The following is a 13,935-nucleotide window of genomic DNA, read 5'->3' on the forward strand; positions in this document are numbered from 1 at the left end:
TGAGGTAGCATGAATTATATTACAGTGGTCATTCAAAAACTAACCATAACACTATACTAAACATGTCATTTTGCAAGCAATAATGCTCAGCAGAGTCTGTGTTAATGTGTAATTAGTGCCTGCCCAGGAGTGTTATGAGGCCCAATGCCACAAGCAGAGGGCATCTACACCTCTCGAAGGGCATTAACTACATATTGATGGAGGGCATTATTGTACTTAGAGAATGGGGTCTCTGTGAAATTGTTGTGTTTTACTTGTTTTTTTTAAGTACTATATTATTTTTTATATATTTTTGATGTAAAATAGTTCCTTCACCTAATGTTTCAAACTTGCTGTAATATATGTTAATGATGTTGGAGGAAGCATTTTACATCCAAACTATAACATTTAAAAATATCCAGGCATTTACTTTATTTTTTGGTCCCCTAAAGTTACTAAATAATGGCATACATTTGAGTTTCAGACTATTATTTTCTTCAGAAAATTCATACTAACACAAATCCTTTTAATTAAGTAAGTTTGTAATTTTATAAGAGCAGTTAAGCAAAATATGTCCATATTTTTAAGCCTGTTTCTCTCTTTATTTTAGACTTTATTCAGATTTCTTCAGCCGAAAAATCTAGAGGTATGCACATATCTTTACTGTCGCTCTCACTCATTCTCTCATGCACACCTCTATATCAGAAAATGTATGCTAACACAAATCCTAATAATCAAAATACGTTCCTATTTTGAGCCTTTGTCCCCTGTATATTTCAGGTTTAGCCAGATATTTTGTGATAAGAGTCAACACAGCATACCTTTCAACTGTCCAGATTTTTGCAGAATGTCTAGGTTTTTAGCTCACATGTTTGGTCCCATCCTCATAAAATGTGTAGTTTTCTGGGAAATGACTGGAGATTGAAGTAATTAAATAATGACAGGTGTTTGAGTTTCAGACTTCATATCCTTCAAATAATATATACTAATGGAAATCCTGTTGTTCTAGCAACTTTCTAAGTTTATAACAGCAATATTTAAAATCTAGCCATATTTTTTTTTCATTTGTCCCTCATTATTTGTGGCTCTGTCCAGATTTGCTGTGCTGAGAGATATGGTCAAGAGGTACACAAATCTCTTAACTGATGCTTTTGCTGCCAGGAATTGCTCTCACTCTTCACTCTGTCGTTCACACACACCCACGCACACACACTCACACACACGCACACACACACACACACACACACACACACACACACACACACAAACACACACACACACAGTCTGCTCTGCTTTCATGCACATATTTATTCACACACACAGACATAAACACACATACACATGCGCACACACATGCATGCGCACACAAACACACACACACACACACACACACACACAGTCTGCTCTGCTTTCATGCACACATTCATTCACACACACAGACAGAAACAAACACACATACACATGCGCACGCACACACACACACACACACACACGCACACACACACACACACACACACACACACACACACACACACAGTCTGCTCTGCTTTCATGCACACATTCATTCACACACACAGACGGAAACATAAACACACATACACATGCGCACACACATGCACACACACACACACACACACACACACACACACACACACACACACACACACACACACACACACACACACACACACACACACACTTTTTTCGGTTTCATATATTTTACACTCACTAAACAGCAAAAGTGTTGCTAAGCGAGTGTAAGATAATGGCCTGATTGATCTCTCACTCTCACACACACACACACACACACACACACACACACACACACACACATAAACACATACACACTTTTTTTTTTATTTTATATTTTTCTTTATTATTTTACACTCGCTAAACAGCAGAATTGCTGCTTAGCAAGCGTAAAATAATGGAGGCCACTATTTTTTTTCTGTCAGAGCTCCATGACAGCTTGATATGCTGCCATGAAGCATCAGACTCGTTTTTCAGTGGGCACTACTTGTACATTAATAGCCTTCTGGAGAATGTTTGTTCTCCAATCAGGGTGCTGATGTACAGTTTTCCCATTCTCTAAGAGATATTTATATCATTTTATCAAACATTAAAATGATATTTTTAAACATATTTAAGGACATTTTAATAAATGTAACCATTAGTCCTTAAAATGGGTCTATATTAGAACATCGAAGTTTCAAAGCTGAAAACATCGAACATACAGAATAGCAAATTTTTTCCTAGGGAAAAAATTTGCTGTTCCAAAAAACATACACACAACACTAGCACACCAAACAATCAGCAATCCACACACATACACCTAAAATCTTACACCTAACTTTACACTAAACTTTATACACAATACTAACTATCCACTTACCTTAACCCAAACCCTAACCCTAAGGTCCATCACTATCGTACACTCACCTCACCCACGCCCTAACCCTAACTCACCTACCCCACCCTAACCCTCACGTCCACACAATCGCACACTTACCTGACCTGCGCCCTAACCCTAACTCAACTAACCCGCCCTAGCCCTCATGTCCACGCAATCGCACACATACCTAACCCGCACCCTAACCCTAACTCACCTATCCAACCCTAATCTTCACGTCCACACAATCGCACACATACCTAACCCGCACCCTAACCCTAACTACCCTAACCCACACTCAATCGCACACTTACCTGAACCCGACCCATAACTTTCCACCACAGCACTGAAAATACTGAAGCAACAGAAATGAGCAACCAAATTCTTTCCCTAGGAAAAAATTTGGTTTTCTGTTGCTTTGATATTTTTAGCTTTCACTGAATAGGGTTCGATATTAGAACATTCGAAGTTTTGAAACTTTGATTTTCTAATATAGACCCCTTAAAATTATGCTAAACTCTCAGGCAGTTATTTTATGTGTCTGTGCTCCTCAATGTTTTTTTTGTATCTGAAGAATTTAACAGGGCTATTTAAACTGAATCACAACAAACAACCTAAGAACTCCAAGCACCATTTTTATTGAATCAATAAAATGACAAGTAATGGCAGTAGTAAAGCTCTTTTTCAGTGTATTAACTTGAATGTCAGGTATTCCTTTCAGCACATTTCTTGTTTTACTACAACTTTACCTGGAGTTACAACATTAGGAGTCTCTCTTTGTAACTCATCACTGTTTCAACAGTTTCTACTTTCTTGTAACAAAGTTGGTTGTGTCTCATCTGTTTACTCTTTTCCCTCAAACTTTGACATCAATGCAGCTGTCTTATACAAGTACCCCTGATTCCATTTATACAGCTTTCATGTCTCCACAAACAACAAAGGATCATCATTCCGCTGCCTTACCACAACTTAAACTTAACTCAGGCTGCAAACATCTGCATGGCTTTTCAATTCTCACTCTGGCTCCAATATGTAAATCTGCTAGTCTTCTGTAGATTCTCTCATAGTGGTGTTTCTGTCTCTGTCCCGTTTAGCATTCCCTTTACTGTATGATGATGTCTCTGGCATCAGTGATGTAGCTGAAGCAAGTAATCTGCTTTTTCAGCTTTCTGACCTTTAACAGAGCTGGAGAGAATCTGAGTCACTGCAATGGCATATTCCTGTATTACTAAATTGCAATATGCCAGACTCAAAGCTATTGGTACAACTCTTTTTCATGGGATTCTTCACTGTTTAGAAAAGTTCTTTATACTTGTGCTTTGGAATATGGATAGCATGGAATATGTGAACTACATCTTGTATTTCTGAATTCTTACTGAAGTACAAATCTTCTGAGTTCATCTTTTGTTTTGGGTAGACCCTATCTCTGGAATATAGACTTTAAGACATGGTCAGACATGTAGATGTTGTGTCTGTCAGTTTGATTATTTCAAGGAACTAGAAATAATAGTGCACACCTTTGAGATACATATGAAATGAAACAAATCATGCCCACTCAGCCCCACGGTACTGGGTATGCTAGCATCTTCCTTCATGATGCTTTTATACTCCAATGTCTTTTAGTAACTGCATTTCTGTGTCAGTGTCAGTGCAGCACTGATTTTTTGTTTTAATTTTTCTTCTGTGATTCTTAAGTGTGAAAATACCCAAAGAATCTTTAGTTTATCTTCTAGCAGATCTCTATGCTTTATTAGTAAATATACTTTACTCAGTATATATGCTATGCATAGCTCCTTGTCTGGTCTGTATTTCACTTTAAGGTTATACTTTCAGTAGATTAAAAGTCAGTGAAACTGTTTAACTTATGCAATTGTGAAGGCAGTTTTCTGCATTTATGTAGTTTTATACACATATTTAAGGGTTTTATAATTTCATTTTATCCCTGACTGTTAACTTTTTACACTTGATTTTTTTTCTACAATCTGGCTTGGTTCTTCAGAGCAGAAGGTATGGAGAGGCATCCCTATGTTTTCAGAATATTAATGCAAGCAACTGTTTAAAGTCAATGTAGCTGCTTCATTGCCTTGTACAGCTATGAAGACAGTATTCTGTATCTCTGTGCTTTATACATTTATTTAAGGTTTCATAATCTTTACTCTGCCCTGTCCATTAAGTCTTTACACTTGTTTTGTTTATCTGCAGTTTAGTGTGTTCTCTCAGAGCAGAGGTGGTGGGAATTCTTTATTTACTACTAACATGAGTGGCGAGCATTAGGGCAGTCGTCTGATTCATGCACATCCACAATGCTTGACAAGGGTGACTTGCAAGTGATGTGAGGGAATGAGGTATAGAATAGTTTAGACCGTACATTTGTTTATTAAAATCTAAGACACAACAGTTTATTTTCTAGGAAAAAAAGTTTTTAAATGTTAGACTGCAGATACACACTTGCTTCTATTGAAATGCTCATGTCTTATGCTTTGTATTCATATCCAGTTATACAACTACTTGATTTGGGGGCTTTCTACACATTTTTCTACATGGGTGAAGCTTATACTTAATGCTAAATTAAGTTACCATTCTCTGTTGCATTCTACTTACATTTTTACAAATTTAAAGCTTTATAAACAAAGATTCTACATGTTAGAGAGAAATCAGTTTAAAAGAGTGTCATCCTTATATAAAACTAAATGTATGCCTTAAAACTCTAATAGATTGACTTTGGATTATTTTTTGGGGGGCTAATATTAAGGTGTACTTTTTTATTATAGCTTTGCACTCAACTATTATCTACATTATCTGCTGGAGTCTAATCACAGACCAGTTTATAACCAAGAACTATCAGGCAACTCGCATGGGCTGCTGCTTACGCTTAAACTTGACTAAGTTTTCGAGCAAAGTGCAGCAGACATGTGGAAGGAGTGGAGTTGCTACTCTAACACACAGCCAAGATTAAAGAAGCTAAGTGCAGCAGTCATGGGGGGAGTAGAAGACAGTAGGAGATTAGTGGTTAGGGTTAGAAGCACCTGGAGCTGTTAAGGTCAGATATTCGGCATGGGATCAGGGTTAGGGAGCAATCACGGAATTTAGATTTAGAGTGTGATTGAGGAATTTAAGTTTAAGGAGTGAGAGAGGAATGTAGGGTTAGGAAATAATCAGGTAATTTAGATTTAGGGAATGAGAGGAAAAGTACAGTTTTGTACCTATCATAAATGTAGATGTTCGAGTGTCTTCACTGCTGCAGTCATTACAATTGGGTTATCCTGCCATCAGGCGGTCCCGCAGTCGGCCAGAGTTCCAAAGTCTTGGTCCAGCGTCGGTTGCTGTCGCCTCCTCCCTGACGTCAGTGCGTCAGGGGTATATAAGAAGCAGCTGACGCCATATTCTTCAGTTTTTCTTGCCCCAGATGTCAGGTGTCCCCAGAAAGATAGGCAATACATGTTGCTTACAAAACATACAATAAGGTAAAAACCTTCAGTAACCAGCAAATACACCACATAGGTAGTATAGTGTAGAAAGTTATAGATAAGACCCAGCTAAGAAAGAGGGGATGGCGGGTGGGTAACCAGGACTGCAGCAGTGAAGACACTTGAACATCTACATTGGTAGATACAAAACTGTACTATGTTCATTGTGTTTCACTGCTGCAGTCATTACACTTGGGTTGAATCCCAAAGCTGAGTCAGGGTGGCTGGTTCTATAGAGGATTTGGTGTGGCTATAAGGCCATGCAGCACTGCAGTGGCAAAGCTAGCTTTGGATCTAGAGTAAAGAGGCAAGTGGTAATGCTTGGTAAAGGTGTGCACTGAACTCCAAGTTGCAGCTTCCAAAATGTCTTTGGTAGGTACACCTCTAAGGTAGGCAGTAGATGTAACAGTTGCCCTGGTGGAATGTAGTCTAATGTTAGATGGTACAGGCTTCCCATGCTGTGTGTAGCAGAACCAGATACAGTGTCCTATCCACTTTGAAATGGTCTGCTTTGAAATAGCCTTTCCCTGTAATCCTGTAGCACATGATACAAACAATTGTTCAGTTTTTCTGAAAGCTTTTGTTTTGTCCAAGTAGAAGCGTAATTGCCAGTATATGTCCAAGGAATGTAGAAGTCTCTCCCCTTTATTCTGGGGATTTGGATAAAAGGTTGGCAAGTGAATGGTTTGGTTAAGAGCCACACTGGATACCACCTTAGGCATAAAGGAAGGGTTTGTTCTTAAAGAAACCCTGTCTTGGTGGAAAATGATGAAAGGCTCCACTGCCATTAGTGCCTGCAGTTCTGAGACTCTTCATGCTGAGGTTATTGCCAGTACCACAGTAGTTTTCCATGATATATATTTTAATTCTGCTGAATTGGCTGGCTCAAAAGGAGGTAAAGTGAGCTTTTCCAAGACAAAATTGAGGTCCCAAATAGGTGTTGGTGCTCTCTGGGGTGGTCTTATGTTTTTAGCCCCTCTGAGGTACTGCTTTAGCAATGGATGAGAGAAAATAGGATGGGCTGTGTTGTAATGAGCCGAGATGGCAGAAGTGTGGATCTTAATGGATGTGAAGGACAGTCCTTTGTCCAGCATCTCAGTTAAGTATTGTAGTATTTGAGGAATGTTAGGGACAAGAGGGTCAAGACTTTGAGCCTGGTTCCAGGCACAGAATCTCTTCCACTTTTCTGAATAAGATTTCCTGGTGCTAGGCCTCCTGGCCTCCAAAATGACATCCATAATAGCTTTAGAGAGAGGTGTTGTCTGTTTGGCTAATGAATCTGCCATGCAGCCAGGTTTAAGGTTTTGAGCTGACTGTGCAGGATCTGATTGTTTTGTTGAGTCAGAAGGTGTGAAATTTGAGGCAAAATCCAAGGTGGGCCTTGAGCTAAGTTCTTTAAGATTGGGTACCAATGCTGGCGTGGCCAGTCTGGAGCAATCAGAATCATCTGTGTTTTTTCTTGTCTGGCTTTTAGGAGTACCTTTGAAAGGAGAGGCAGAGGTGGGAAGGCATAAACGTTTAGGCTTTTCCAGCTGAATGAAAGAGCGTCAACTTTCCATGCTTGTGTGTGATAACTCCTTGTGCAGAATTTTTGTAGTTGGTAATTCAGTGGGGAGGCAAAAAGATCTATGTCCGGGCACCCCCATTTTTGCATTATCATGCTGAAGACTTGTGGATTTAATTTCCACTAATGAGGATCCATGATGTTTCTGCTTAAGTCGTCTGCCAGAGTATTTTTCTTTCCTGGCAGGAATTGTGCTTGCAGATGAACTTGATAAGTTAGAGCTGTGTTCCACAAGGTCATGGCTTGTCTGCATAGGGGGTAAGAATGAGTGCCCCCTTGCTTGTTTATGTACCACATTACTATGGTGTTGTCTGTCTTTAATAATAATTGTCCTAGATGCAGAAGGTCCTTGAAAGCTGTTAGGGCATTTTGTACAGCCAACATCTCTTTTTGACTGATGTGAAGATGCATTTGGTCTGTGGTCCATTTGCCCTGAATACATTTTCCTGCCATGTGTGCTCCCCAGGCATTATCTGAAGCATCTGTTGTTAAAGTCTGCCTGGCTGTGGGAAGAGTGAAAGGCTGACCCTTGTTGAGGTGACATGCTTGTGCCCACCATCGAAACTCCTGTTGTAGGCAGGGAATTAGTGGTATTACTGTTTCCAAGCTGTGAGAGTGTTGAGTCCAAACACTTTTTAGGTACCATTGTAATTTCCTCATATGCAGCCTGGCATATGGAATTAGTAGTATGCAGGATGCCATGAATCCCAAGGCCTGCAGAATTTTTCTTGCAGGGAGTTGGGGCTTGGTTGCCATCAATTGAAAATACTGAGTCAGTTGTTCTTGTTTGCTGGCGTGAGATAAGCCATCTGGGCCATTGTATTTATGCTGGCACCCAGGAACATTATCTCTTGTGAGGGCACTAGTTTTGACTTCTTTTCATTTACTGTGTACCCTAGGCAACTTAACAACTTTTTTACAAACGCCAGATGCTTTAGAAGAATGTCCTTGCTCTCTGCTTGAATCAGGCAGTCATCCAGGTATGGATATATTTGAATTCCTTTTTGTCTTTAAAATGCAATTACTGGTGCCAGGCACTTTGTGAAGACCCTGGGTGCAGTAGATAAGCCAAAGGGCAGTGCAGAGAATTGGTAGTGCATTGAACCAGCTATGAATCTGAGGTATCTTCTGCAATTTTGTCTGATAGGGACATGCAGGTATGCCTCTTTGAGGTCCAAAGTAACAAGCCAAGCTTTCTTGCCCAACGTGGGAAGGAGCTGCTGTAGTGTCAACATTTTGAATTTCGGAACATCCAGGTAAGTATTTAGAGTGGAAAGGTCTAGTATGGGTCTCCAGGCTTTGTCCTTTCTGGGGACCAGGAAGAGTCTTGAGTAAAATCCTTGTCCTTGTTCCTGCTGTGGTACTTTTTGAATAGCTCTCATGTCCATGAGGGCTGTAATTTGTTTTTGTGCCTCTGCCCATTGATTTTGTGGCAGGTCTGGCATTCCTTTTAGCTTTGGTAAAGTGTGAAAGTAGAACCTGTAACCTTGAGACACAATATTCAGAACCCATTTGTCTTGGGTGTTTGTTTGCCAGTTTTGTGAGAAAGTGCTAGTTTCCCCCCTAAGGGAGCTGCCAAAAGGGAAGAGTTTGGCATTAGAAGGGGGAAGTCATTGGGACGGTTTCCTGTATGGTTGTGACTTGTCCTCACCTCCTTTTGGGGTTGAAGCACCCCAATGTCGTGGTCTGTAAGAGCCTTGGGGCTGAGATCTGCCTCTTGGGTGTCTGTATATGCCTCTTTGTGGCCTGTCTGACACTGGAAAGGATCAATTTTTAGTAGGCCAATTCCTGCTAAATCGTGGTGGCTGTACCTGTAAGAAATCCTTCACTGTTTGCATAGATTTTGCCTTATCCTCCATTTTATTTAATACCTCTTCTGCCTTATCACCAAATAAAATATCTTGCTGTAAAGGAGCATCCAACAATTTTGCCTTAACATGATCTGGTAAACTTTGTTCCTTTAACCAAGCATGCCTTGAATCACAGATCCTGTAACTGCTGCTCTACAAGAAGCTTCTAATGAATCAAAACCACATTGCAAAGTATGCTTTCCCACTTGTTCACTTGCTGCATGCAATAAATCCTGCATTTCCTTAAAATCAGGTTGTTCTGCACTTTTACTCATTTTCTGTTTTAACTGAGACATTAAATATTGTTGATAGTTAAGCATGTGAAACTGGCAGTTTAAAGCCCTCACTGCTAAAGTAGCAGAGGTGTAAACTTTCTTTTCTTCCCCCATCTGTCTAATGCTCTAGAATCCCTATCCGAGGGAACTGGATTTTTAGCCGTGGAGGCCTTTACCCCTTTGGGACCCTGGGAAATAGTTTCTGGGTCAGCAGCAGGGTTTTTATAAAGAAATTTGTGAGAGTCAGGGACACTGTAATACCTGTCTGGCTTGACTGGAGCAGGGGGTAAAGAATCTGGATTTAAACTGGATTCAGAGAACACATCATCCACAATATCCAACACTGGCGGAATAGCAAGGGGCCTGTGCTGAGGCAATAAAAGAAAGTCTCTGAGCCTTTTCTTGGATTCTGAGTAATCCTGGCCCTTCCAATGGAAATGCTCCGTCATGGTATGTAAAGTTTCCCCAAAAGAGTAATCCTCAGGAGGAGAGGCTGAAGGAATTGATTCTTCAGCATCAGAGTCCTCATAGGGGGGTAAAGAGTATCCCTGGTCTGAAGAGGAATCAGAATATATAGAAACTTGGTCAGAGGAATCATAGTCTGTATCCTGCCTAGGCCTTTTATCAGGAGGGGGATGGGAACCCCTGATCAGAGTAATTAAGTCTTCGGCCATTTTGAGCATCTGCTTTTTAGGCATGGAGGCCTGTCTAGGTGAATGTTGTACTTGCTTCTTTGTCTTTAATGTAGTTTTAGACTTGGCTGTAGATGCAATGGTAAGTTGTGAAGGTCTGAAAACACCCTTAGAAGCCAATGCCTGCTCAGCGGTTCCAGACCCATCTGAAGGGTTAGTCTCCGTAGGCCCAACACCTTGAGTATCCAGATGCCTAGGCACCTCCACATGGGAGTCGGTCGCGGCCTGTGGCTCTGAGGTAGCGGATGTCAGGGGCTGCGAAAGCACCTCACTGAGAACCGGTGAACCGGTGACTGGCCTAGAAGAGGCTTTGTCATCAGTTTTGGGCCTCAGATGCCTGTCCTTATCCTTATTTTTGTGTTTTTTGTGAATTCCAGTCGTCGGTTGTTCCAACAGCATGGTATAATTAAACCTTCGGCCAAAGTAATGGCAAGCAAAATCAAACCGACATTTAATAGTGCATTTGTTCAATCTAGCACAAAACCGGCAACTAGTGATGTCGTGATCTGGGCCTAGGCATGGAATACAGTAAGAATGAAAATCCTTATGAGGTATTTGCTTCCCACAAGAAATGCAATTATTAACTTTTACTGACATCGGTCTGAGGGAAGAAAAAGTTTACACAACGGGGTACTTAGCTTTATTGAATACTTCGGTTCTGAAAATCAAATTTGATATCTCAGGAGTTGGCCGACCAGCACTTGCGAACTGCTTTTGCTTCAGGCACCGCGTGGCAAGAAAGACTGGAGAATATGGCATCGGCTGCTTCTCCTATACCCCTGATGCACTGACGTCAGGGAGGAGGCGACAGCAACCGATGCCGGACCAAGACTTTGGAATTCTGGCCGACTGCGGGACCACCTGATGGCAGGATAACCCAAGTGTAATGACTGCAGCAGTGAAATACGATGAACATCGAGGGTTAGAGGGTGAGAGGGCCTTTTAAGGCTATTAGGGAGTGAGGTTTGAGGTCAGAGTTTGGGACCTACTGTCAGATTTAGGGTTAAGAGTTAAGCTTTTAGGCAGTCTATATAGTTCACTTAGCTCTAGCTAGTGGGAGATTGGCACTTGTTGTGTTAAGCAAGTGTCACTGAGCAAGTCAGCCTCAGGATCATAACATGTAAGCATTTGTAGGAGGGCCACTATTAACACACTACCTTATTGCAGTTACTTTTTTGGCAGTTGGCAGTTGCATTAACCAGAAACTTTATTGTATTCTGCATCTGCAATACATGACATTTTACTTTGCTTAATTTCACTTTGTTAATGGTAGTGCTTTGCAGTTTGTATATTTAGCTACCTTTGGATATTTTTGACTACTTTATTTGTCTGACTTATGTCATGGAGAATACTGTACACAGTTATTTCAGCTTCAGCCACTAGCCAGGCAAAAGACAATAAACAGCATAGTGAAATACACATACATTTAGAATAAATATTATTAAATAAATAGAAATGTCTAAAGGATTTTTGTATATTGTTATATATCATACAAGAAGAACTCAATGAGACAAGTAATTTGAAATGTAACTCAATAATATGAGAATTCACAATATTTAAAGGCAAGCCTTAACTGTATATACAACTAAGATGGCTATCTAAAGAAATCAGCGTATATACACAAGCAGAGGTCATACATGAAATGAAAACAGCAAAAAAAAAATAACACAGCCACAGATAAAGAAAGCCGTTTAATATAATAATGGTAAAATAAAACACTCTGGCACCTCAGCTCAAAAGCCTTCAAAGGAGTAAAGGTTTAACAAAGTATTTCAAATATATATACATTGCAATATAGATATAGTAGGCTGTGTAGACAAGATAAAGACTTCCTACAAGAAGCATATGAAACTCATATGTTTATTAGAAGAGGGTATAATAAACAACAAGCTGAAATTGCTTTGCATAGGGTGTTAGAGTTTGTGAATTGTGAATATAAGGTTGAAATGAATTCTGCTACAAATATTTGAAAGATAAAGAATAAAATAAAAAGTTTGCTTTAATGTAGGAATATTGCTTAGCAATTTAAAAATGGCATTCATATTGTATGATAAACTCCTGCTGAAATAAGTGAAAAACAAAGATCTATTAATGAACACAAGATATTTCCTGAGTAGTTTGTTTCTTTTCAAACTTCTGACAATTGACATGTTTTTATAGTATGTGTTTTCTTGGAGATACATGTTTGTCACAGTATTAAGAAAAGCTTGATGTAATTCCTCATAGATAAATGGACATGGCTTTTTATAGAATCATCAGAAAAAAGCCTAGAAAAGCCATTTTGGAAGTATTATATGCTTTGCATAGGGTGTTAGGTTCATAGGGTCATACTAGGCTATCTGCCCTAGGGCATTTATAAGCCTAGCCAGAGTGTGTTTGGCTTTCGCCACCCATTTTAAATTAATTTTGCTATGCCCTTTTTCGAGGTTAGTATACTGTGCCTCTGTCTAACAGTGACACAGAAGTGATACCCGGGTAAACCTACGATCTCCCATCCACTCATCAAGATTCCTCTTGAAGAGAGTCAATGAGGGACTCTGCCTAACCTGGACTGGGATTTTATTACAGAGTGAAGGGAGCCTCTGGGTTATGAATCTGTCCCTCCAGCATGTCCTATTTATATCAGTGCTGAGGTTCAAGTCTCTTGAGCGCGTAGCTCGATGGGATTTGGATTTTCTGAGGTGCAGCATGTCCATTAATTCTGGGTTGGACATGGCTTCATACGTCAGGCACAGATCACCTCTGAGCAGGCGGTATGCCACTGAGTAGAGCTGGAGTTTCTTTAACCGGGCAGCATATGGCATCTGTTTGAGCCCTATGATCCTCTTGGTGAGGTACTTTTGGGGTCTTTCCAGTTGCTGCAGGTGTCTGGTAAGGTACATCCCGAAAGGGACATTGTACTCAATTATGGGCCTGATGAGGGATGAGTAAAGAGGCACGATGACCTCCCCTGATCTAGATGTGAATCCCTTCATGATTAGGTGGGCTATATAAAATGTTTTTCTAACCACTTTGGCCACGTGGTTGTCAAATGAGAGATTGCTATCAACTTGGGTCCCCAGGTCCCTAATTACTTCTTCTGTACTTAATGGATTACCACCTATGTGGTAATTTGTGGGCACTTTGTTTTTGCCAAAGGGGATGACTATACACTCTTTGGCGTTTAGCTTGAGGCCATGGCTCTGGCACCAGTTGTCTGTTTCTATGAGGCCCTTTTGGAGGATGCTTGTGTTGGCTGGAGAGTCGATTATGGCGCCCAGTTTGCAGTCATCTGCGAACTTAGTCAGCCACAGTCCTTCCGTGTTGGCCTGTACCTCCGAGAAATATATACCGAACAAGAGAGGTCCCAGGACTGAGCCTTGTGGGATGCCACTTGTAACTGGTTTGGAGTCTGACATGGCTCCAGCAATTCTAACCATGTGGGTTCTGTCCTTGAGCCAGTTTTAAACCCATCTAGTGACATAGGGGTTTATATTTAAGCTGGTGAGCTTATCTATAATACCCGAGTGGGGTATTGTATTGAAGGCTTTTGCGAGGTCCAGGTAGGCTGTGTGGACCACCTTCCCATCGTCAATGGCCTTGGTGACTGTTTCAAAGAAATCAACCAGGTTTAAAAGGCAGGATCTGCCCTTAACAAAGCCACACTGGGTAGGATCCAGTGTCTGTAGGTCCCCAATATCTTTATTTATGAGGTCCATGATGATCCTTTCCATAGCTTT

The sequence above is a fragment of the Protopterus annectens genome, chromosome 1.part2 (genome assembly GCF_019279795.1).
Source record: "Protopterus annectens isolate FY-2018-M chromosome 1.part2, PAN1.0, whole genome shotgun sequence".
Taxonomy (NCBI): domain Eukaryota; kingdom Metazoa; phylum Chordata; order Ceratodontiformes; family Protopteridae; genus Protopterus; species Protopterus annectens.